Here is a 22,102-nt window from a genome sequence, read left to right as displayed (position 1 = left end):
CTAAGAAAAGTAAGCGAGTTTGGGGAAGCAAAGCGGATATATGCCAAGCAGTTTGATACATACATACATATACAACATATATGTATGTGTAGGTATGTATGTATGTACATACATATACAACATACATATATGTATGTGTAGGTATGTATGTATGTGTACAGTTTCCTTGAATTAAGTGGCTTTGACTCGGGGTAAGAAATGTGGTATGCAGTTATTAAATGTTTATAATTTATTAAAGCCCGATTATTCTTAATTATTAAGAATAGTTGCATGCAGGTAAGTAGCCCCGCTGCAAGCTTTATTGCACGGCTGATCTAATCCGCACACAGGTGGTACGAGTATTGTATGCATGTTTGTGTGTATTATTAAAACAATGGTGAATAATTAATTATGAGTAAGTTTTCAATTCTACTGAAATACAAGATAAATAGTCACACAAACGAATAAATGAATAAAAAATGAATTAAAAGTGAAATAACAAGTAAGGAAGAGCTGAGCTCGGTCGGGGCCGAACTTTTTATACCCACGCAAACAAACTCATAAGCAATGAGAGTAAAGGCCCGATCCACACCATCGTGCCCGTCACGGTACGGTTCTCGGTCCGTTTTCGGTCTGGTAAAGTGGATGGTATGGATCGGACCTTATACACCGTACGAAAAAAATTATTAGGCCAAGATGTCTGTGACGATATCTACTAATGAAATAACAGAAAAATGTTCCAATATCGTTTCGTGGATTGCATGTGTTTTAGAATAGTAACGCGCAAATTCTTGTTCTGTGCTAAACGAAATAATTATAAGAACAAAATAGTTTGCTTTTAATTTAGAAGCACGTTATCACGTTAAAATTATTATATTCTAAGTGATTTTAAGGGCTTTATCTGGTTCTCATGTTTATGTGCTTGCTTTGGTTTAGAAACAAAAAATATGCCGTGCGGAAAAGCTTTGTCTGAACTTCTGGGCGAAGTACTTATTACCTTTTTTGATGAGAATTTCTATAAGGAGTGGAGTTTCCTACATGTCAAGGCAGCCCCTCATGCTTGCAAAGCAAGAAAAGAGTTTTTGGCGGCGAAATAATTATAAGTTTTAGAATAGCCTGCCTACAGCCTTGACCTTAACCCAATAGAAAATATATGGGCAATACCTTTCTCAAGATGTTTTCAAAAATGGAGGACAGTTTGATAACAATAAAAGCTTTAGAATTGAGATTAATGTCGGGTGTTCTAAAATTTATTAAAATATAGGTCGGCAACTAAGTAATTGCGGATTTCACTCATACTCAGTTGAATTTTTAGGTTTGCAGGCGTAGTACAAATGTAAAACACATTTTGTTATTTGATAGTTGGCAATTCAGCTGTCAATCAGTATAAAAAGGTTTTTGATCGGTTGCGTAGTTTTCGTTTGGCGTACGTTGAAAAATGGAAAATCAAAAGGAACATTTCGCTTTTTTATTTCCGCAAAGGGAAAGGTGACGAAGTCTTAAAAGAACGGCATTCTCAAAATTTTTTTGCCAAATTTCGTTCTGATGATTTTTCACTCAAAGATAAAAAACGATCTGGTCGTCCAGTTGAAGTTGATGACGCTCTAATCAAAGCAATAATCGATTCGGATCGTCACAGTACAACACGTCAGATGGCAGAGAAGCTTCATGTTTCACATACATGCATTGAAAATCATTTAAAATAACTTGGCTATGTTCAAAAACTCGATACATGGATTCACGAACTGAAAGAAACGCATTTAACGCAACGCATTAACAGCTGCGATTTGTTAAAAATGCTCTATTTTTAAAGCGGCTGATAACTGGCGATGAAAAATAGGTTGGTTACAACAATATCAAGCGGAAAAGATCGTGGAGCAGGCCAGGCGAACCAACTCAAACAACATCAAAAGCTGATATTCATCAAAAGAAGGTTTTGTTATCAGTTTGGTGGGATTACAAAGGAATTGTCTACTTTGAACTCTTACCACCCAATCGAACGATCAATTCTGATGTCTACATTGAACAACTAACTAAATTAAACAATGCAGTTGAAGAAAAGCGGCCCGAATTGGCAAATCGAAAAAGTATTGTATTCCATCATGACACTGCAAGGCCGCTCACATCTTTGGCCACTTTGAAAAAATTATTGGAGCTTGGTTGGGATGTTTTGCTACATCCACCATAGAGTCATGGCCCTGCACCATCTGATTACTTTTTGTTTCGATCTTTACAAAACTCCTTGAATGGTAAAAATTTCAATAATGATGACGATGTTAAATCGTACCTGATTCAGTTTTTTGCTAATAAAAGCCAGAAGTTTTATGAACGTGGGATTATGATGCTGCCTGAAAGATGGCAAAAGGTCATTGATCAAATGGGCAATACATTACAGAATAAAGTTAAGAAATTGTCTTTGATTTTCTAAAAAAAATCCGCAATTACTTAGTTGCCAACGAATATTATAAACCTCTTAATCAAATTGATGTCACAACAACTTCAAAAAGTTTAAATCAAAGGGGGATCCTGCACAAATTACCAAATTCCGTATTAGAAATTAACCCCAAGAATTGTATTGGTTTATTTTAAATAAAATACCGTTCGTGTTATACTTTTTTCGTTCTATAGATTTTACTTTTCTTAATATTTAATTAATTTAAATTTTGTGAAATTAGGGCTTATTTTTGAATATTTTAAAACATTTATCATTAAAAGTTTAAATATTAAAAGCAAAAATTATTTGCCCTAAACTGATAATAAAAATATAAGAAATTTTGTTGCTCTTATAATTCTTTCATGTGGCGTAAATGCGAAGATAGATTTTTTTACTAACGGCTGTTGTTACCCACTTGAAAAACCTTTCACTTCAAACTGCTTTTTGAATTTTGTGTTTCAGAATATAAAAAATTATGTGGCATTTGCTTCATTGAGAATAAATTTTATTTCTGAGCAATAAGCGACTAAAAATTGTCGCAGATGACTTAATATATGCACATAAACATTATTCACAAAACAAACAGGTATCTCATTTTGCTTTATTAACAAAAACGCCTCAAGCTTTACTCTTTGTATTGTCATATAGGGTGTCCCATTAAGGCCACCACTACTTCGAATTTAGTTTCCTTTCGTTTTGTATCGGTCGTTTCTTGTATTGTATGATGAATAAAGCAGCTGGACGAGACAGCCCTCTATGGACGTGGCTTCCCCACAATTTTCATTTTCACCATAGTTAAGGAGCAAATCTTGTAAATCTATCATCCTTGCTAAGCATCTCTCGCATGCGTATTTCTACTATAGCACCGTCAGTTTAATAATTTAATAGCCACACGCAGATTTATCGCAAATTCAAAATTATCGATGTTAATGAAACACCCTTTATTCATGCATGCATACGAATCATTTCATATACAAGATAAGATAATTTCCATTTTATTCATTTTAAGTAAATTTTGCCCGCTCCAGTTGCATTGGAAATAAGCGCCGTATGTGAACGTTCACAGCTAAATACGTGTAAATGTATGTAAATACGTATGTATGTATGTATGCATTATATAAATAGTTCTATACATTTGTTAGATACGAAATTAGGTTTTTTTATTACAAGTATGTTATGCAAATTAGCAGCAAATCGCATGCAAACCAATGACAATAAAAGTAGGAACAACAGCATGGGGCAAAAATTGGAAAGCAGAGTTTATTCAAACATACGTAGGAATTCGTATGTATGTGTATTTTTTGTGTATTTGCATTCATTTCATTAACTTGGTAAATATTTGAAAATCGCTGACATCAGGTCCCATTTCTTTCAAGTATGTTATCAAGGGGCGGAGAGAGGAGACGAAGCAAAAGAATGCGATCAATGGAGTGCAAATGAACTCCATAAGAGTACGTAAGTGCCTATTTACATACACACATACATAGCAATGTTGAAGTTTATCTACAAGCTATGGCCAGGCGCATTCATCGCTCACCGCTCGAACGGTCGGGTCGGTTGATCAGTTGCCAAAGATCGAGTTGCTTCAGCAATTGGCCGCGTTGTTATTTAGCACATTGAAAATTATTCTGCAGCAAGTGTGAGTTGAAACGCGAATGCAAAATTATGGCATTTATTTATTGTTGTATTATGGCACATTTTCATTTTCCATATGCAAAACACGTTGAAAATCTTCGGCACGAAAGTGTAATTGTGCGCTGCTCGTGTCGGGGGAACGCAAACGAGTTTGCAAGAACGTGAACAAACTGCGCACACGAAAAATGACAGCAGGCAGCATGAAAACGAAGGCGAGCGGACGGTTGGTAGGTGGCAGAAGTGATCGTACGTGCATTTGCAGAGCGATCGCAATCCACCAAGAAAGTTGCACAGGAATCTGGTACAATATTTATGTAGCAATTTCGCTAAGACTTCAACTTACACTGCTTTGGAAAAAACACTTTCCTATTGTTGTTGTTGTTGTTTATGTAGGAGTTGTTTACATTTGTAAGTAAACTTTATGAAAACTCTGAGTTAAATCAACTTCTGCAGTGAGATAGCCTGCAGAACCGATTACTTAGAAATTAGTGGTTTCTTTTGTTCCTTTCAAATTTCCAGCATTTCCTTTTGGACCTGGTACGGCCACAAGTATTACCTTCGGTGTTGTGTAAATGTCTCTGGCAGAGGGGACAGATACTAAAAACTTGTAGAATTTAAGTTTTGAAGAATGTCAAGAATGCATTCTGATCTACAGTTGTAGTTCATTCTACAGTTGTAGTAGACTGGTAAATCTTTATTTGCCCTCTACTCGACACCCGGACAGCCATAGAAATTTCGACACAAATCCATTTCTAGTCTGACAATTTCAAAACGTTATTTTGTGGATTAAATATTCACACTTCGTTATTCTTCACGAACGAAAAATTACTGCCACGACAAATTCGTATTCACGATTGAAAGTTCCTGTGGTGGTGATACAATGCAACTTTGAAGTACAGAGGTACAGAGTAGTAGCTGTAAGAGCTTCATTTCAAAATAAGTTAAATCAGTCGACTATCCGACGTTCCTAAAAATCTTAGCCCGTACCTACCAATACGATGAAATAAAGTCAAGATCATTTGATGCACCGACGTCCCTATCGAAAAACCCCTTAATGCCTTAGTAAATTGCTTAAATATAGAGGTTGAAAGTGGCTCTACTCAAGATTTGTAAACGAAATTTGTAAATTTTAGATTTCATCGTGAATAAACTCCATCTTGCCAAGGTCAACGAGCTCATAAAATTTCATAACACTATCCGAAGCCCAGAGGAGATGAACGAACAGACTTGTTATATATGTAGCATAGGTGACAAGTAATGGCTAACGTATACAGGTATTGAGGTAAGGCCTTAATGAATAATTGTTTCTACTATTGGAAATTCGTAAGAGCAAACAACGAAATTACTTTAATTTCCAAAGAATGTCAGACTCACGGAAGGTACATAAGTAGTTAGGTTGTAGGTAGGAATGACAGTCGCCCTCTAAACCAAATCACTTAGACTTTTGTCGATTCATTGTGATACCACAGGAGTTTATCCGTTTCTCCTCGATAAACCATTTCGTTTTAAGTACATACCCATTAATCTGGCTGACACTTATATCTCTAAGGCCGTGAAAAAGTATCTAAACCTACTGACATGTCACGTAGGGCAGTAACAAAGAAAATGTCTGATATACTATACTCTTCCTCCTCCTTATTCTTGCAGCTTCTGCAATCTTTCAGCATGTCGAACCAGGAGACAATGACCTGCGATGAAAGCAATTAACATAGAGACGTTTTTCCTTAACCAATTAAGGCCAAATACTTTTGGTAACATTACAGGTCAGACGAAGAAAGTGGCTGCTGCTTTATTTTTGGTGAATTTGACAATTGAGTGACGCCAGTGTGCAAATTAATGCACGTGAAGGTGTTTGTGCGCACGATGTATTCTATATTCTTGGCTTTCTCCCCAATTTCGCTTATGCTTCCGCTTCTTTTCGCTTGTTTATTTTTCATTACTGACGTCACGGCACTTGGGAAGGCGCAATCTTGTATTCTACCCTTCCAAGTTTGACTGAGCATTCTTCGAAGAACGAAACGTGTCGCAGTTCTCGTATATTTCTGGCTCAACTGCGAGTTTCATTTGTGTCTACTTTGAGCAATTCGCCTTTTGTGGTTCGTTACGCTTTTTGATTATCGATTTCATTCTTTTGTGAATTTATTAGCATCGCGAGCGAAGCACAACAAAGTATGGGTGGCACTGGCATGCAAAATAATTTATTTTACGAGTATGAATCTCAAGAAAAGACTAGAGGGGAGAGAAAAATGCACTGCACATGCAGAAAGCCGTGAAGTGGAAAGTAATTGAAGGGCTTTCTTTGCGCTTATTATAAAGCAGAATAACAGTAAGGAATCATTTTCTTTGCTTGCTCGCAATGCAGCAATGGCATCCAAGATCACAGCTCAAAATACGAAGCCAATTCGACGTGCATTTATTTATGTAATATAGCATCCAAGAACCGGAAGCACAAAACAATAAATTGTAATAACGGTCCGTACAAATGTGTTTTCATTCAGCAAACTAATCTTCAAACTTCATTCACTTCACTCACTTCTGCCCAGCCCGCCTAACACGCTTGACTACCATTGACCAACCATTTACGAGTGTGCGCCGTTAGCTTTCAACCAGTTCGAAGTACCTGCTTGAATAAAGTAGTAAACAGCTCATCAAAAGGTCAAACACTGATTGGCAAGTGGATACCCTCTGACAGCCGTGGCACCATTTAAAACGAGTATGTTAAACAACTATGCTTAACTCGAACAACAACAACAAAAACAGCACACCAAGTCATATCACCGTTCGGAGTTTTAGAATTTGCTGCGAAATAATTCGATTAATCATTTTTGTGCTTAAGCTTACGAGTAGAGTAGTTGTTATTATTTTTTGCCCCGCAAATTCAATTTTCAACAACAACTGGGCAGAGACCACCAGCCCCAAAGCTGCCACCGCCGCCGTCGCCGCACACGTTAGTCGCCTATTCGCTGATTTGTAACTACACCTTAAAGTTAATTAAACAAAAAATCTTAATTAATAATTTCGCTTTACAGCAAACAAGCAACGAGGTGACGGACGATTAGGCGCACACGGTAGGCCGATCATCATCACCCATGCGAAAAAGTGTGATTAAAAATGGTCGGGTATCAGATTGTTTGGCACGGCTCGGTTGGCCCATGCCACATATCGAATGAGCAAAACTAATTTCGCATTATGGAACTGGCACGAGTTTAATTAACTTTTTCAACATTTCGTAGTTGACGATTTTTGAATTGCTTTATTGTAAACATTCTCTACTTTCATGCATACATTTGTTTCCCAAGTGCATCGAATTAGCGGAGGACACATATCCGCTCCAAAACCTTTAAATTGAGACAATAAACACAGATGTGAAATCATAAAACACTACGCGCCGAGCTGAGTTTATTTAATTAACATGCGAGACGGTGAAATTGCGCTTTGGAGACTTGGCAATTTACGAATCATATTAACTTGCATACACACATACATACACAGATTGCATGCGAATTTTTATGATTTCCAAATTACTCAGAGATTAAAATGACTCAGATATCAGTGTATTTGGTTGGGTGTTTAATCGAATGTAATGGAAATGCAATTGGCGAAATAATTTGCACAAATATTGCACACAAACAATTTGGCCTCCACTTGGGGTTGAAAACGACTTATTGGACTTTGGCAGTTTTCGTTTTTATACTGATAAACCCCGATTTTTCATGCTTATTATAAACCCAATTTTCCATTTAATTTATTATTTTTAGTCGCAAATTTCAATGCACTCACATCCGGTTCTTTTTCATTCTTGCATTTCTTTCATTAGAAATGACGGATTGTTTTTCCTCAAAAATATGGCCATAATTCAATTTCGCATAAATGAGTAGGAGTAGATTATGGAATAAAAAGCATTGTTTCTTAAAATCGATAGCTTTTTGTCATCCCACATTTAATTTAATGGCACATTCAGCGCCTCCAACAATTCTGTAACGGTCGTCTTGTCGTTGTCGTACCAATTGAAGGACCTATAGTTTTGTGCCTCCTCCGACTGTCAGATTGATTTTTATGAAAAGCTTTTTCATGGCCGAAAGGCACTCGTAGACTTGCTTCTTACCTGCCGAAAGGTGGCCGCTTTTATGAAACACCTTTTCCATCATTTCGTGTTTCTTTTCCGCGGTGTCGATTTTGAATTGGGTTCCAAAGAATGGTAGTCATGCAAAAACCATTCGACCACGGCGGCCTCCCTTTTGTTGAAGAGCATTTGCCATTGATCAAAATAGGTGCAAGTCAGAAGCGACCAGGTCTGGTGAATACTGCGAGTGCGATTAATCTTTCCGACACAATTTTGAAAACAACTTTTGATCAGTGTAGCAGCGTGTAGGCAACGCGAAACGATGAGCTGTATGAACCTTACGACGACATAACATAGCGCGGCGAATAAAGATCCAGCGGCTACGTTGCCTGGGTCATGTCGTGCGAATGGATACAAACGCTCCGGTGCCAGCTGGTGGTAGCAGAGGAAGAGTAAGACCTCCTCTGCGTTGGAAAGAGCAGGTGGAGAAGAACTTGGCTTCACTTGATGTGTCCAAGTGGCGTTGGTTAGAACTGGCGCGCTTTGTTAAACTCGGCCAAAATCACGTAAGCGATTATCGCACCAATTAAGAAGAAGAACAAGTAGCGTGAAGGCCAGCAGAACATTACGTATTCTTGTAAAGATTCTTACTCAGTTGAATTTTCTGTCAGTATTCTGTTCGTATTCACATATTCTTCAGTCGCGGTAGCCGAATGGGTTGGTGCGATGACTCTTAACTTCAGTCAGGTTCATGCTGAAAATAGAAACTTCTCCCTAAATTTCATAATGGGGTGTCGAAAACATTGAGAAGTACAGCAACAGCAAAAAAGTTTAAGTTCATGTAAGATTTTTATCAAAAATGTTGTCAGCAGTTATTTAAGGAAAACCTTCTTAACTTGGAACCTTAATGAAAAACGGTGTTTGCCGATTTGTCCGTCGCGAAGGTTGTAAGCAATAATTGCCACAAACAAGTCATAGATAACCGAGCAATAATCGAAAATTGCCTTTTTGCAGAAGTGCTGAGTACTTGATGAAATGCATTACTTCCCTTTGTTTTTCAGACCTTGGCGCTAAATGCTTTGGTATCTATATGTGTCAGTCAAAGTGTTGTTAATAAATTATAAAAAAAAAAAAAAATATAAATTCAATGTAGGTTTCACAAGCGTGAAAATAATGCAATCAGTTCACATCAAATCAGAATGAGCTCATGCTATTCTTGCGACTACTTTTGCAAACATGATAAGGATTTCAGCAAGTGACAAAGAAAACTGATTAGTAGACAAATAGCGGTACGTAGAATGTACTTATGTATGTGTGAATATTTAGGTATGAGTGCATGCATAGCTGTACATATGTACAAATGTGCATACGAGCAGTGTTCGAACCTTACTGTAATTGCAGTAAATTTACTACGCTAATTTAGTATCCCCTGCACTACTGCAAAAATTTCCGATCTTGGCTTGGCAAAATTTAAAAATAGAGTTTCGTTATAAAAAAAATGAGTTCCTGCTAAGTAGGCGTATCCTTTTCGCAATAGGCGTTGGGCAATTTGTTAGTTTTGTGATCAATTTGGAAAGCGTACGACGTTGTTTTTAGTAAATGAGTTACGCACATGAAAAACGATTTGAAGCACACCCTATAGGTCCAAAAATGTATCTGCAGCAAAATATTTGAAGAAGTCGATGACGATCATAAGTAAGGGGATGCCATGGCATACCCAAGTTAGAAAGGTTGACGACTTCGTCGAACGAGGCCCAAAAAATATATCTCTCCAATGCAAAATAAGAAGATCATTGATTTGCTTGTGACAAAGTGGAATTTATCTATGGGTGAAGCTGAAGCAGTTTTAAGGAAAAGTGTTGTGGATGTTCCAAAAATTCTATTCCACGATGTTTACATGCAGAAGATCTCAAATTCCGGAGCACATTGAAAAAACCGTTGTTCTCACTGTCATACATTGAAAATGGACTTGCATGGACTAACGCAAATTCAGAACGAAATTGCGCAAACGTAATATTAACTGATGAATCCTGGTTTCGGATGAATAACTACGTATATCGGATCCTGATAAGCTGCTGATAATCAACAACTTCAACGAACTGCTAAATATCCAGTTAAGCTTCAAGTTTGGGGCTGCTTCTCCGAAAAAGAATTTGACCGTTTCTTTATGTTTACCGTCAATTTGATCACAGGTTTGATGAATAAAATTTACCAAAACGCATCATTGCCATCAGCTGCGAAAGTATTTTGAAGAACTAGCCAACCTTAGGATATAAGGCCAACTTTACAATGAAATAATTCAATAAAACGAAATATGGTTCCTGTGGAAACTGAGAGTGAAACCTGAAAATTTTTGACAGCTGATATTAATGTTGCTTTCACGCTTATATCGGGTGTTTTTTTTGTTAGCTGCAGGAGAACTATCAACATGGGTAACCAGGGTTTGACAGCAGAGACTGACAAGGCATTATAAATCGTTTAGCGCCAAAGCAACGCTTCCAAATTGTGGAAATTTGCTTTGAAAAAAATTAATCTGTTCACGAAGCACATAAATTCATCAGCTTAACAATCGATTTATTGCAAAATCAATTTGGTGACAACTTACTTTCGAAATGTTGTCCTCTTCACTGGTTCCCTGGCCCTCCCGATTACTTTTTAAAATCTAGCCTGATAGTTTATGATAGTCATTGGTTTATGCCGACAAATCAGCCACTCTTGAAGTATTGGAAACAAATATTCAAGCCACCATAGATGTCATACGGCCAGATTTTTCGGAAGAAGTAGTCAAAAATTGGTTTGATGGAAGGGAGCATAAACTTTAAATTGTTGGATCGATACTTTACGAGTTATCGATTACTACAATCATCTACCAAGAAAGCAATGGACTCCTTTTTCTCCAAGCTAGTACATAAATATATTCAAAAAATTAATGCCTTGAAAATTATTTACCAGATTATAATAAAAACTTATTCCAACAATATTTCTGTTTTGTATTATCATTTTAAGTTCTCAAGGTCATAAAAACACCCGATACAATGTTATACTGCACAGAAACGTCAGAAGTTCGTTTTTTCTTAGCCAACAGCTTTGACAGATACCCTTATCGAAATTTCTATACATCTAAAAAATCACCCGTTATATAATAGGTACAGAATAATATACAGTGCACTCTCTCCTAACGGACACCTTTTCTAAGCGGAAATTTTTTCAGTACATACTACAAATCCTTAAGAACTTTATTTAAATTTTTTCTTGAGCGGACAACCCTCCCGTAACACGTTAACCCTCCTATAGCAAATTATTAACTTATTTTACACTTTTCTCATAAGCGGACATATTTTTCAGTTCCTTAGGTGTCGACTTAAGGGGTAACACCACTGTACACGCGTAAAATAAACACGATTTTTAAAGAATTTTTTTGGAAAGAAGGAAAGGGAAAACAATCACTCTGATTTGGGAAGTTATTACTTATATACTAAAATACAAAACTACAAAGTTTGATCGAAAAATTTTACAAAACGGCGGCATTGGAGACATTTGTGTAATGTGGTTTCTCTTGAAGGAGCTCCGCGGCACGCAGCACAGAGGGTGCAAATTTTAATCTGGAACAAAGAAACATTTTTTTTCTTAATCTAGATAAGAATAGGTAGAGAAACACGTAGGGGATTTAAAAAATATTTATTTTTGTGGAATTAGCAAGCATTTGAAGGAAAAAACTCTATTTTGGACGAAAAAGCGGCACTTAAATAATTATAACAATCGTTTAAATTAATCTATCGAAAATCCCCTACGCTCTTCTCTTAAGAAGGTTATTATTATACAGACGTAGTGAAAAACCTGATTAAAAATATTTAAAATTGTTTGAGTTATGCTGCGTGCCAATTTCAGAAAACGTGTTTTGAGAAAAACGCGATTAAAGTTTGGAAATTTGGAGAAGTCGTTAGGTAGCAGTCACTAACGCTTGGTTAAAAGTTTAAAATATTTATGAAATAAACTTCGGTAACGTATAAAACTTTTTGTTCTGTATTTTAAAAGGTTCAAAGAACTTTTTAAGCTTATAAAAATAAAATCATTTTTTTGAAATTTCTACAGTGGTGTTACCGCTTAAGAGATATTCTCTCTGTAAATCGTTATTATTAGTAAAACTTTGACTGCTTAGGCCGAGCTACTCGCTTCAAATTGCGGTTTAAGCCACTGACCTGCTCTCTAATAGACCTATTTCGAAGGGCAACGCCCCAATGTATTTCTCCAAAGAAGACACTTTCTCGAAGTTTTGTTATTATTACCCATCGTAGTTTCCATTTCATATGATTCCATTAAATGCGAGGCTTCTGACCTCGTGACCTTGCACCCATGATTAGCCTCATTTATTTGTGTTTTAGCTGTGATTGTATTGAATTTAAGTGCGCGTGCAATTTATGTAGCGAAAGAAGTTTTTAAATAAATCTTTTATATTTAATTCAACTGTCACTTAACTGTTATTGATTAACTTTATCGAGTCATGTTGCACTCAATACTAAATAATAGTCAGTAGTCAATTGTAAAGTAATTAATACGATAAAAACAATTAATTGAAATGCTCGTAAAAATCGTAATAAGAGAAAACGATTTCCTTCAATTAATAGTCGTATGAGAAAACGCATAATTACTGATCTTGAGTCACACACACACATGCAGGTATATAAGTAAGTAAATATCAGTACTTTAAAGTTACATGTAATTTAAAACAAACCAACTACAACTACAACTACATCTGTGCTTCTGTCAAAAACCATTTCTGAGGAATGCTGTTTTCCAAATTCCGTATGTCTGCTGCATTGGTCACAGCAGCGAGTACTGGTCAAACCAGGTCGTTGGTTTCATTTTAAACTGCTCACGAACATACAAACACACATGCACAGGTACGTACGTATGAGTAAATATGCATGTGTAAGTAGATACGTGTGAGCCCTGTTGGGAAAACCTGAACTAGATTAATAAAAATGTCTGGTTCAATTCGCCAAAGGCAATGCAACAGATCAAAAGTAAAAGAAATGTGGCAACAAATGCAGGACACTTTTTTATATGGAGAAAATACGGAACATCGTAAAGGTGAAAAATTATAAAAAATCGAATGCATTTTTCAGCAATGTCAAACTTGCACTTTTTTTATTAAAATTTAAAAAGCTATAAAACTGTTTAGCAAAAATTTTCTGTAAATTCTAATGAAATTAAAAGTTTGTGAACTTTTTCCACTTTGCGCTTTGTTTAAAGTTTGAAACTTGGGTTAACATGGTTTCTCTTCGGCCATACTTTTATAAAGAGAAATATTGAACATTCAATAAGAAGAGAAAAAGAAAAATCGTGAAAATTGGTCAAAATGTGGGCGGCATAGTTTTCATGACTATAACATTGCTGATTTTTTCTTCCTTTATTGAATTTATTGATACAATTTATAAAGAAATTTATTAAAAAAGTTATGAATTTTTTTTATTAAAAGCACAATTTTTTCATTTATAAAGAAATTTATTGAAACATTTATGCAACATTCTCTTACGGTTTACATATAATTTTGAATTTGGTGGACATATGGAGCAATGTGTACAGTGATGAACAAAAGTCTACATACACTAACTATTTTCATTGGTTTTAACGTCTATAAAGTTCATTGAAAATTATGTTGATACAGTTTTATTTTAAAACTTTTTCCAATCACAATAAATTAAAGAAAAATCCATTCTTTAATATAAAAGCACAAAGCGTTTTGGAAAAAATGTGAAAAACAGCGTTGACAAAATCTGCATACCGAACGAAGTTCCAAGCTTGTATGTAAACTCGTATGTTGTGTTCTGATAAGGTAAGGTACCGTTTTTTTTTAATTCTTTTTACTAAATTTGCTGCTTTACTAATATTAAATTCAATGTTCAGACGCTTAGCATCAAAAAAATGGCTCCGCGAAAAGAAATGTGAGAAATATGATTTTTGATTCATGGTGAAATTCCAAAAATTTTAAACTTAAGTCGGTCAACAGTACAGCCCATTGTAAAAAAATCTTTAGAAATATTATTGTAATATAGTTCAACAGAAAATAAACCGCGCAATGGCCATACGAGAAAGACGGATGATGCAGAAAGTTGTATTCTCAAAGAAGTGGATAAAAATCCAAAGTTAAGGATTAAAAATTAGACGAACAAGTAGCGAGCACATCAGGAAAAAATTGTATTCATAAAGGATCTCTAGATAACTGTGAATACCAACAGTTTTCGCAGCAGAACACCACGCAAAAAGCCTCTATTATTTCTGAAAACAAGCCGTAAACTTCGTTTGGAGTTTGGAAGAACTTGAATAAAGAGTATGGATTTTTGGCAAAAAGCCTTGTTTACAGATGAGTCAAAATTTAAAATATTTAGCAGCGATAGAAGGATAAAAGGTTGGAGGAAAAAATACTGTACTTTATCCGAAGAGTTTTGTATCACCTGTCAAGCATGTCTGGATACAAATCTTTACTGGAATACAATTTGAAGACTTCTGTAGATGATTTAGAGCTTTGGCGCAGGTTAGATCTTTCAACAAGATAACGAGCCAAGACACACCGCACACATTTTTATATACTGGCTGCTTTACTACCATAGCCCATATTTAAATATTATTGAAAATTGCAGTTTTACGCTGGCAAATGGTTTTTTTTTTTATGAGGAGCTTTCTCATTGTAGAAATACACTCGTTGGCCATTGTCTGCCAAGTAGCGACCGCTATTCGACAAACAACTTTTTCCTTCATTTTCTTGCTTCATGTACGGAGATTCGAGCCTACGCATTCCCGAATGGTAGTCACACACTAATCCATTCGGCTACGGCGACCGAATCAAGCTTTCACTTAATTTGAAGAAATGTGTGCAAGGAAAGGCTCTGAGCTTGACATTCAGCGAGTGGTAGAGGACATTAGCAATCGTCTAAATGAACTATGCACTGCGATTGACTTCATCGTAATCACGGAAACCAATAGAAAGTGGTCTCTGACTACTAACTGCAGAGTCTCCAAAGCGCCCCGGCCAAAACTGAACCTTAAAAGGGCAAAATATCTGCTTTGATTCAACAAATTAACTACCACCACCCTCACGGGTGTTATAACGGGTCACTGCACTTTTGGCATTCGAGCCAGTAGAACGGGTGTACCTCACAATGACTTCTGCAGGAGTTGTGGAGAACAAGAAGAAACTGAGCTGGTACAACATCTTCTCTGTGAATGTCCTGCACTTTAAAGAAGTCGTGCTAAATGTCTTGGCGATTATTTCTTTGAAGACCGGGGGAATTTGCAAAATGTCACACTGGAGGTACTATTTAGTTTATTTTTCCTTATTCATTTCTCTTGGATGTATAGGGCCTTGACAAGACATCTGTGTTGCGTTGTTTGCGTTAATATATTTTATTTCTGACAGGGTAGGTGATTATCCTGCCGCTACTATTTAGTTACCTTCGTTGAGCTTGACAGTCAACTGTTTGAATGTGACGTCGGAAACGAAAAGAGAAACACAAAACCACTTCGTTTTTATGAAGATATTTTGGTCCACAGCTTTTCCACTTAGGTTAATTAGGCAATTCGGGCTACGAATATTCAAGGGCGGATTTATTTACTTGTTTCTCCTAATATAATACTTTTTTTATAATGAACTTATAAATAATGGTTATTTTAAGATTTTGCCCAAAATTTATCGTTATCGGGGCACTCAGCATTGCATTTCTGGGAAACTCTTATTTTCTAACGCACTGTGTAAGAATCATTAGTTGATGGCTTGAGATGAAAATAAACGCGAGAAAGTTAAGATTTCACATTTATCAGCTCTCAGCTGATTTCGCTACAGGGCGTACGTCCAAAGTTTACACGAATAATTGCGGTGTTGCCTTTTTACATATGCACATACATGCAGACACATACATATGTAAGTGCAATAAAGCCGTAAGTGAATAAAAAATGAATTTAACCAACCACAGCGCTTTTAAGGCAAAACCAGTTAAAAAAAAAACTAACTGAGCCGCCGAACGAGATTGAGATCGAAATCCAGTGACGATCAATTTGCGCGCGTTTCGAACTTGTTTTGTTTTGTTATTTTTGTTTACTTGCATTTCGTGCTAATGTTAATAAAAACAAACAAGACAACAAATTAAAAATATGTAAAATTTTTAAACAAAAGGCAGCAAAAGGCAAAACATGCAACAGACAAAGTCAACAATAATTTCAAAAATAATATTTGCAAAAATTAAAAAAAAAAAATATATTGTATGAAAATATCGTGCTCTCATACACACACACATATGTGAATGTAGCAGGCTAATAACGGTGAGGGCATAAGTGCGGCAAGAAGTAGAACTTGAATATTTCAAGGCTAAAAATTAATATTGCGCACCTGAGTGTTTCGTTGTTTAAATATTAACTGTTGCAGATAGTCGCACACACACACAAATTTAGTTTCATATACGTATAAATACGTATAAATTTTATAAGTGCATACAGTACACAACGCTCGTTTACGAGGAGCAGGTCATAACTCCAAAAATAATAATTTTAAGCTAAGTATGTAGAAGGGAGAGGTTGTGGTAACTGCTTTTATACTGTTTAAAAAATTTACGGCGATATCAATCAACTGCATGTTATTAGATGAAAATGTGACTTTACATTACATTACTTAGGGTGGCACAATAATTTGAAAACTTTGGAGCCGTTTTTCTCGAGCTTTTACTTTTTTGGCTTATGACGTTCTTCCAGCAAACGAGCGATGTATGTTTTGTATATATGTATGAGTTAATATGGCCGGCACATTAAGCTGTCAAGAATGTTTGACCGACGTCGTTAGAATAAAGCCTCACTTCTACTCAATGCGTCACTTAGTAAGGCTGTGGGCGTAGAGTTACAGCTGCCATTTAACCTTTGCGCAAATTGATTTCAAAAAAAAATAATCGAATATACACACATACATATGTACACGTATACTGGATGCAATATATGTATGTATGTATGTATGTAAATGCGAATGCCAGTACTTCATTAAAGCACTGCTGCTTTGAAGTAATAAAATTAAAAGTTCAACTTAACTCAGTTCAAGCAAATTACTGCTCCAACCAGCTAAGGCTGTAAACAACAATTTTTGCTATTGTTCGTTTTGTTTTTTTTTGTTCCCGCATGCCACATTCATGTAAACAGTGTATTTTAAGTTAATTACCAATTAAAAGACAATGAAAAGTCAGAGACTTGACAACTCCCGCATCAGAAATTGGCTATGATCAGCGAGATTCGAGAGTTTGGAGAAACAGAAGTGAGCTTCATGGCTTACACCCTCTATTTAAAAGAAGCCCAAACTTTTCATCAACAGAAACAGCCAGAGCACATTTTGTGAAAAATATTTATAATTAATTATAATTTGTTGGCCTTGTGATTCGATGCAAAATTTCGCACATTTTTCCAAGTTTTCAAAGAGGGCATAGGTACCCTTATATTCATAATATTATTTAGAATGGTGGTCACTCACAACGGCTCGAATGGCTGCAATCGCTTCATTTCGCTTTCCTTTCACCGCCAAATGCCATTTTGGGAATAGATAATAGTATTATTTTTCTTGAATGGCACAATGACCGCTTACGCGATTTTCTCGTACTAACCGGCGCCAGTTGGACACACCAAGTGAAGTCAAGTCCTTCTCTACCTGATCTTTCCGAAGCAGAAGTGGCTTTCCTCTTCCTCTACTACTAACATCTGGTACCGTATCGAATGGACAATAGATAATAGTTACTGCGTGCAAAATCAGATGATTGAAAAAGGTTGAGCTCTTGCGATCACATTTAATGATCCCTTACGAGGCACATTTCGATGAAGTTTTATTTTTTTTTTGTCGCTACCGACTCGATCAAGAGATAATTTTTTATCACTTTTAATGAAATGGTCACTAAACGTCTCTCTACCCGATTGAAATCGCGTATGCCACTCATAAATTTATATAATCGTCGTCATATGATTTTTGAATACTTGAAGCATTGAGCGCATTTCGGAGCTCTCTGATTGAATAAGAGCAAATTTACACGCTGACTTTCCACCCTGCGCATAAAGAAGTCTTCAAAAATATTCGATCATTTACACAATGCCCTTTTTTACCGCTTTCTATGCGTATTTTTCAAGTTTAAGCGAAACATTTCTTCGGTCTTTTACTGGTGCAGGCAAGTGAGTGGAGAGCTCCGAATGAATCAATACCACGCCGTTTTCCTACAAAAAAGTTTTTATGGATTACAACTGTATTGCATACCACGAATTTTTGCCAGAAGGTCAAACAATTAACAAGGACATTTGGACATTATGGGACTTTTTTGTTTGGTTTTGTTGGAAAACAGCTTGTGGATTTATCACAATGCAACGCCATGCATTGCCATCATTATCCGTAAATTTTTTACCAAGAACCAAATGAATACCACCGAAAAGACATTGGGTTCACCTGATATGGCTCCCTGCGATTGTTTTCTGTTTGATCGAGTCAAAAACCCACTACGAGGAACCACTGCGCCATTTTAACAGCCGAAAAGAAGTAATGGGGAAAATCGAAGATGGCTCTGATGGCTATACCGAAAATAGGGATCCAGAAATGTTTCAAGAGCTGGACCAAAAGCTGGCATAAGTGCGTGGCAGTTGATGGAAAGTAATTTAAAGGTTATAATATCATTTTTGAGGATTAAACTTGCCTTTGAATTTTCTGAATATATTCTGAGAACTTTTTGATTAAATATAGGATATTCTATATTTTCTCAAATAATTTGCGATACATACATACATACATATATTACATATATTAGTATGTATTAATGTATACTAAATAGTTACTAATTCACGTGTTTATATGTTTGTACACACACTTGTACAATGAGATCATACATATATATTCACACACAAACATATGTACGTACGTATAGGGTTGTTCAATAGGTGGGCTTCAACTTTTTTCCGATAGGGAGGGCGAACGACCGAATATTTTTTATTTTTCGCTTGTCATTTGTAAACTTCATTAGTATACATTTCATCATGGAACGCTACACACTTGAGCAACGATTGCAAATCGTGCAAATTTTTTATGAAAATAATCGTTCTGTTGCTGCTACTTTAAGAGCATTACGGCCATTTTACGGTCCATTTAACAAGCCGTCCCGTTTTGGGGTTATGTGAAGTCATTGGTCTACAGTAACAAGCCGGCGACGATTTGTGAGCTCAGAGCCAATATTGAACGCGAAATTGCTGGAATTTCGGCCGATTTATGCAAAAGAGTGGTCGAAAATTGGGTTCAACGATTGGACTTCGTAAAACGTGCACGCGGTGGTCATGCAAAAGAAATCGAATTTCATACTTAAGTGTATATGTTCAAACTCGATAATAAAAAAAAAATTAGTTAAAAAAGTCAAACCGTTTGTGTTTTATTCAAAAAAGTTCTAAAGTTGAAGCGCTCTTACTGAAAAACCCTATACGTGTCAGCATCATCCATGTTTACGAATACTTTATGTGCACTTTGTGCAATTGCATCTTCCATCTTTTTATTTCAATTTGCCTCCAAGACTCATATTGCAACAGACTCAGAGCCAGCGACTTTCAGCTGCCAGTAGTGTACCACGAAATCAAAAATAGACGCACAAGTATGCATGCGGTATGTGCAACATATGAATTTACTTTCACGCATACCTACATATTGTTGTGTACATATGTATGTATGCATGGATGTATGCATATACACACATATTTTGTCCCTGCTGCAACTGTTGCACAACGTATAGACACCTCCTTGTGCGTGATCAACGTGTTGTGCACATCAATACCACCACCAAAGGCGAAGACGCATTATAGCACATTTGTATGCGCATACATTTTTCATGTATGTATGTATGTAGGTGCAAACGTACGCTGTACAGCAATGTGTACAGCAGAGAGAAAAAAGGTTGCGAAGTCAAGTCACTCAGATAACTTCAACGCCGCCGTTTGTTGCATTCATATTAGTGGCATATTGCTTTGTTGTTGCCCTTGCCGATCGGTGCGCGCGTAATTCCTTATAAAAACTGCTTGACTTCAGCCGCCAACAGCAATCAGCAATCACTATTGGCACCACTCGAATGTTATTGTTGCAGTTGTTGCAATTGTTGCTGATGTTGCAGATGGATGGCTGGTGTGTTTATTTTCAGTGCTCCCCTCTGGTTGCAACAGATTTTTTTTCGTTTTAATTCTACGGGATTGTTTATATATTTCATGATTGTTTTCGCTCGCTACATTTTGTTTCTGTTGTTTTTTCACTGCTTTTGGGCGCAGTTGCAGTACTTTTTTAGTTTTGTAACAAATGGCCTTGCGTAAAATTTGATATCCAATTTGGGAAATATTTGTAGCTAATTTTGAACTGTGAAAACGATGAATGATGAAATTGCTAACTAAGTCGAGTAGCAGAAATAAAATCGCGCTCAATATTAAAAAATATTTCCATATGACCCTCTCAAAATTTCATAATCCTATTCCTTCGGTCTTAAATTTCGAGCTTTCTAAAGTTATATTATGTATATAATTTTTGGGTTAGGGGTCTTATTTGATTCATGTTTTACTCTTATTCATCATATGAATTGAGTGATTCCTAAAACCTGCGCTACGCGAATGACTTCAAGAGTTCCATACCACTTTGAGCGTAAACCATAACGTTACCTTAAGCTGGGTCTCGGGACATTGGAACATTGAAGGAAACGAAAAAGCGGATGAATTGGGAAGAGGAGAATCTGCAGAATCGGTATTCCCACCCCAGGACGCAATCCGCAATCTACGAAACGTGGATGGTAGATGGAGAGATCAGATGACATGCAAAATCAGCAGAACGTCATGGCTCACCTACAACCACAAACACGAGTCAACATTGACAAATATGAAACGAAGTGACCTGACCTCTAGTCCATAGGAGGGCAGGTAGCCAAAATGTGTATCCCTTACAATATATACTTCCATAGTCGTAATCAACCGGAGAAAAGCGAAACTATCTTCCACTTCCTCTGTGAATGCCCTGCCCTAAGGAAGACGGGGATGTTAAACCTTGGCAAACCACTTTTTGAAAGCCTCGAAGAACTGGCTGATACAGACGTAAACAACCTTGCAAGGTTGCTCAAGCGTACAGACTGGATATATTATATGTAGCAGTGAAGGAATAACCGTATAACTTGTTGGTAGCGAGGATGTGGCAACAAAATGGTGCGGAAACACTAAACGCTTTATAATTCTTTAGTTCGCTCAAAATTGGAGTATGCTTCAATAATCTGGAATCTAAACTAATAGATACCGTGAGCGACATAATGAATAATACACTCAATAGTGCATCAATGGGCAACTCAGGCAAGCTTGGGTATAAACTGCCATAAAACGGATAAGATACAATACTTTTTACTAGAAGGTACAAGATCCCGAGTTAGCACCGCCTGAAGCAAAACGACATAGAACTGACTCTGAAAGACCACACAAAGTACCTTGGGGTAATTTGGGATAGCAAACTATCATGGAAGCGCAATATATTGGGGAGGACTATATGCATGTAAAAGAATGCTAGGAGTTACAGACCCCATTCTACCCCTTCAATAATGTATTGGTGCTACTCAGCTGTAGTAAAGCCAATATTACTCTATGGTGGACTGCTTTGAGAAAAACGACACACAAAGCACCTATGGAAATTATTCAACGTCTTAGTGCACTTTGCACGACGGGGGCAATTGAAACTACTCCTGCGGCAGCACTTGAAAGAATACTCAACCTACCACCGATTGATATTGCGGCAGAAGATCTAGCAGTTAGATCTGCCGCAAGACTTAACGCAACGGGTGAATTTACATGTAAAATATTCGCACATAACTCAATAGGTATAAGTTATTGGACCAGTACGGATTATTATATATAGAGCTAGACATCAAGCGGCCAGGAAACGAAATTGTAGATGAAATTGCCGAAAGCGCTGTTTACATACAATTCGAACA

At 36.6% G+C, this 22,102-nt stretch overlaps 1 protein-coding gene and 1 long non-coding RNA gene across 18 annotated transcripts in view; one reads left to right on the top strand and one right to left on the bottom strand.

The window, feature by feature from the left end:
- Positions 1-22,102, bottom strand: part of LOC128861185 (spectrin beta chain, non-erythrocytic 5) — a 109,954-nt gene that overhangs the window by 75,656 nt on the left and 12,196 nt on the right. The window lies entirely within an intron of this gene.
- Positions 3,966-7,255, top strand: LOC128861188 (uncharacterized). The gene is made up of 2 exons (XR_008454349.1): positions 3,966-4,052; positions 7,078-7,255. It is a non-coding gene; the product is annotated as an uncharacterized LOC128861188 (long non-coding RNA).

The sequence above is a fragment of the Anastrepha ludens genome, chromosome 4, assembly GCF_028408465.1.
Source record: "Anastrepha ludens isolate Willacy chromosome 4, idAnaLude1.1, whole genome shotgun sequence".
Taxonomy (NCBI): Eukaryota; Metazoa; Arthropoda; class Insecta; order Diptera; family Tephritidae; genus Anastrepha; species Anastrepha ludens.
Note: the sequence above shows the minus strand (reverse complement) of the source record. Positions and strands in the feature narration are given on the sequence as shown.